Here is a 5,555-nt window from a genome sequence, read left to right as displayed (position 1 = left end):
ACACACACACACACACACACACACACACACACACACACACACACACATACACATATCATAGACAGATACCTAACACTGTTCCGTTTAATCAGACATGCGAGTAAAGTTTAGATATTTTAGTTTCAACTTTTTTTTTTTTTTTTTTAATGCTGAAATGAATACAGAATTCCCATTCATTTATGGTTTGTGGGAAAAAGCATTGCTCAATGTAAAGTGGTGGTTTAGATTATCTTTATGCAACAACAAGCTGAAATGAGCATTACCATTTAAAACTATTCTAAAAACGCATATTTGAATTTTAACTCAAGAGACATATAACCAGAGCAATGCCATGAGACTCCCTGTCTGACTGCAGTAAACACACAGGACACAGCGTAAAAAGGACCATGCATCAGAGACACTGCACACACAAATGATCACAAGGGTTAAAGTGTGAGGACACACACCCAATCCCCGACTGCAATAACATGCCTGGTCAAAAGAAAGACAGATTTTACAAATACTTTGGGGGAGGGGGCGGGGGGGTATGCAAACAATTGGGGAGATATGTACTTTTGATACTTTAATACATTATATTGCAAATGGTGCTGTACTTTTTGGTCTGTAACAAGGAGCGTGTAAAATATTATTTCATGGTGGTACCGATGCTTTTACAGAAGTTAGAGAATAGAGAAGCTTTACCACTTCTCTCTTTGTTCTTGTAAAAATTAAATGACTTGAAAGTTCAAAGAGTTTTTCGTCATGTGGTCCACCCACACATGAATGTGGACAGTCAGTAGGTCTGTGTGTATAAAGCAGAGATTAGAAACCGAGGTCACTCGAGGGAAAACATGAGATTCATTGAGGATTAAAGTTTCCACCATGAAGCCACAAGTCTTTGAACTTTATCTCTTTGGACATTTTCGACACACACATACACCATCTGTAATGTGTGGGTAAGATAACAGAAGAATCCATGACAGGTCAAACATTGTGGACTTTTAAGACAGCATGCCTGCCCAATGTTCAACCAACCCTAACCCACAGCAGTCTACTTTTATTCCACTCATTGGATCAGCATGCTTCAGCCAGTAGGCCATCTTAGCCCTTGTGACCAACCTGTATGGAGTCTAGTGCAACAAACAAATGCAGAACAAGGCTGACAGAGCATTACAGAGAACATAACAACTGTCAGCTCAAGTCTCTGTGTCGTAACTTCAGGCAGTCAAGAACTGCAAATTATTTGCAACCAGATGTTAGAAATAAATACCACCAATCAATGTAGTTCTTTAGCAACACTTAGCATAGCAGTTGCAAAGCAACAAAGTGGAAAGCATGCAAAGATTGGGGTGATTATTATAAAATGGGATCTGAGTAATAAATCAGATATGAGCACTAACGCTTGCATTGTGAACGTAGCCATTGTTTCTCTCCCCAGCATCCTTCTGTTTTTTCGTGGATTCATTAAATGACAGCTTAGCATACTCCTGACCGTTCCCATCCAGGCGGATGATCAGATCTGAAAATAGCTGTAATGCAGTCACAGCTGTGTGTTTGTAGAGCATTTTACAACGGGTACAAACTTGGTTCAGCCAATCATAATCAAGGACTGGAACTTTTCCTTTTATAAGATAAAAAAAAACATATCTGTGTGTCTAGAAAATCAGTCTCCTATTCATTGTCTGTGGAACAGCACCAGACTTTATACTTGATGATACCACCAGTTACTTCTCTGGTCACAAATATTGATTGAACTTTCCTAAGCCATGGAAATAACATATTAGACTTTAATTTAGGCGGTGTTCCCTTTAAGAAGATACCCTAACCTTGATCTTGAACTAAATGCATGTCCTTGGGCTCTGCCGATCTCAAAAGTATCACTAAATGAATGGCCATCCCTAACTTAGTTGGAAAGGACACCTTAAATGGCTGTCTACACTGTTTGGTTCCAAACACTATTAGACCTAGGGAACTTGTGGCCATTACTTCCCTCCATATCTAAAAAATAATCTTTTTGGTACTTTATTCAAGTATGTTAGAAATTACCTGCTTTCCTTATAAAATCCAAACATTGTTGTGGATATCCCCTCAACTAGTAGATGTGTAACACTTCTCCAAATTGACGGTTTGGTTCAGATCCCCATTTTTGAGCCATGGTTCGGTTCATAGCTCGTAACGTAATGAGAACTCAACAGAACTCAACTCTCGGTGTTTCCGCTACCTCCTGATTTACCAAAAGCATTCTGTTACTCTTAAAGTGCTTCCTCCATTCTTTACTCACCTCCTTTTGGGAATCCATGTCTAAAAACAGAAATAAATTGTAAAGTCATGGCCATTAATTACCATAACACACAAAGCTTTTCTTGTTTTTGCACCTTAACTGTGTGCACAGTTAGGGTTGTGTTTGTATAAGATACGGTGGTGCCAGAGATAAGTCAGAAGATCATCAAAGTCATTAGTATACTCAATTGTCTGTCAACTGAGTAAATGTTAGGTAAAAACGTATGGCTCTGTTGGCACAAGATAAAATGTCAGGAGCATTGTGTCACTAGAGATTAAGTCAAAGAATCACCAAAGTCAGTGGGATTCATCCTTTGAGGACCATTAATGTCTCTACCAAATGTAGTGTCAATCCACCCAGCAGATGCTGACACATTTCATTGGATAGATTAGGAACAAATCTAAAAAAGGGAGGACATGAACAGCCCTTCCAGGAGATAGATATGCCCCAAAGCAGCCGGATCAGACTCCATCTCTCCTTTCAACCTGAGGCACTGTGCTGCTGACTAGCTGTCTCCTGTGTTCACAGACTTCTTCAGCACCTCACTGGAGATGATGTGCCAGCCTGTTTCAAGACCTCCACCATCATTCAATTCAATTCAATTTATTTTATGTAGCCCAAAATCACTAATTTGCCTCAGAGGGCTTTACCATCTGTACACATGCGACATCCTCTGACCCAGGACCCTCACATCAGAACAGGAAAAACTCCCCCAAAAAACCCTTTAACGGAGAGAAAAGAGGGAGAGACCTCAGGGAGAGCAACAGAGGAGGAATCCCTCTCCCAGGATGGACAGAAGTGCAATAGATGTCATGTGTGCAGAATGAACAAAATAACACAACACATTCAATGCATATGACAGAACCACGGCAGGAGGCAAGACCAGGGTCCAGGTATAAGATCCATGGAAACCTGCGAGGTGAGAAGGCACAGAGACTCCGGTGAAGAAGCAAAGTCAGTAATGTGCGTTAATGATATCGGTAATAAAAATAGTATTGTGAGTAATAATAAAAACTATATTAGATAGATTAGATATCATCCCATCCCTAAAGAATCCAGAACCACAGGTCGCCCCTGACCTCTGAGATAATGAAATGATTTGAGCACATTGTGCTGTCCTACCTCAAAACCATCATCGACCTCCTCTTGGACCCCCTGCAGTTCGCCTACAGAGCCAACATGGCCCTCCACTTCATCCTCCAGCACCTCTACTCTTCAGGAACCTACGCTAGGATACTGTTGGTAATTTAGCTCCACCTTTAACACCATCATCCCAGCTATACTGCAGGACAAGCTCTCCCTACTGCAGTGCCAGGTGTGAGTGTACCTGACTCAATGCAGGTGGATCACAGACTGTCAGATAGGAGGTAGCACATACAGCTGGGGAATCACATCTCAGACTCATTGACCATCAGCACCAGTCCCCCTCAAGGCTGCATCCTTTCCCCTCTAATCTTCTACCTGTACACAAAAAGCTGCACCTCCAATCATCAGTCTGTTAATCCCTCAGAGTTCGATGATGACACCACATGTCTACCAGATGATCAATCTCCCAAGCTTCTGAAGACAGTGGAGATCATTGGGAATTTCAGAAGGAACCCAGCTCTCCCCACTCTCAACACCCTATGTGACTCCTCTGTATACACTTCCTGAGCACCATCATCACCCAGGACCTCATGAGGGCACAGCAAAGGATGGTCTTCCTGCAATAGCTGCAACATCAACTTTCTTCATTCAGCTAAATGATCACATACAGACAAACCCAAGACATTTCTCTGTAAACCACTACATAAACTTTTGTTTCATTCAAATGTAGCTCAAATTACAAATGTGGGCCACATTTGGGCATGAGGGAATTTAATCTTTCCCTAAATGTCACTACAATCTACTGTTCACATAACTAGTTATTTGTTCTGTTAAATATAAATGTATTCCTTTGCTGTAAATAAGTTCAGTCAGGAACACTCTCGTCATAGATTTTAACCATTTATTGCAACAAATGGAAATACAGTTAAACTTGGCGATGATGGCTCCGCTCTTTGAATGCTCCTCGGATTAGCCAGCAGCTACCAAGCTAAGACGGGGAGCACCGAGCAACAACCCCCAAGGGTTTACAGAAATGAGCCAGAAGTACATTTTTAAAATACGTTTCAACCATTTGCCAGAAGATGAACTAAAAAGGGTGGAGGCTGTGGTGGAGGAGGCGAAGCCTCGCCAGCAGTGCGGTCTGTAACAGCGTAGATGTAGAATGAATCAGTGAGGAGGGAGTCATATTTAAATAAACCTCCTTGAAGTGAGAGTGGGCTGTGATTGGTGCGTGGCCGATTGGAAGCTATGATGCAATCGACTGGCTGTCAGCTGGTTACAGCTGGGGGCGTATGACTTCCGTGTCCTGCATGAACTAACGCAAAGCTTCATTTGTTTGTAGGGAACTTAGTGAACATGCTGGGTATTCAGAGCTTCAAATTGTTTTTTGTCACTTTTGTCCTGTAATGCCATCGGCCTTTGGGTGGGAGCTAGAGTAGGAGCATGTGGTTACACACAACCCACAAGCAGGAGCTAAAAGGAGAAGATAAGAGATGTAGTAAATCAAGATAACATGGGATCTATCGCCGTGTGCAGTGCTGTGTGTGTGTGTGTGTGTGTGTGTGTGTGTGTGTGTGAGTGTAGATGTTGTATGTTGATACATTTACAGGCACTAGATGGCAGTATAAGTATGTTGTACCATACAGATGTGACGTAATTAAGGAGCATCTTGAGAGTTAACACAGTCCTGTCTCATCACTACATTGTATCAGGAGTAAATCCATGAAAATAACTTACCTGGAATAGCTTTTACCCGCCAGATGAAGAGTTAAAGCTGGCGGTAAATGTCAACGAGCACAAGAAAGTTTTGAGTTGTACCTGCTCACAGAGGGAGATTGCCCTTTTCCTGATGTATACAACACAGAAGACAAAAAGATGTGTTTCCTGCAGTGCTGAATAACTTTGGGAGTTTGCACTCTACGAAAAAAAATGGAATATATGAGGTTTTAATGTGTGATGTTTTAAGAAACCAAAAAGGGCGCAAGTCAATAGAGCAATACAATGTTCCTGTTAAAAAAATACAGACTTGATCCTGGAAAAAGCATTACATCTCAGAGGTAAATATTGTATTATTTACTCCACTACATCTCAGAGGTAAGTATTGTACTATTTACTCCACTACATATCAGAGGTAAATATTGTATTATTTACTCCACTACATCTCAGAGGTAAATATTGTACTATTTACTCCACTACATATCAGAGGTAA

General features: G+C 41.3%; 1 protein-coding gene across 3 annotated transcripts in view; it reads right to left on the bottom strand.

Moving 5' to 3' along the window:
• The window catches only part of c1qtnf1 (C1q and TNF related 1), a 22,359-nt gene that overhangs the window by 11,011 nt on the left and 5,793 nt on the right, over window positions 1–5,555 (bottom strand). The gene's annotated exons all lie outside the window — the stretch shown is intronic.

Source organism: Anarrhichthys ocellatus, unplaced genomic scaffold, assembly GCF_004355925.1.
Source record: "Anarrhichthys ocellatus isolate YVR2014 unplaced genomic scaffold, GSC_Weel_1.0 scaffold76, whole genome shotgun sequence".
In the NCBI taxonomy this organism is placed as follows: Eukaryota; Metazoa; Chordata; class Actinopteri; order Perciformes; family Anarhichadidae; genus Anarrhichthys; species Anarrhichthys ocellatus.
Note: the sequence above shows the minus strand (reverse complement) of the source record. Positions and strands in the feature narration are given on the sequence as shown.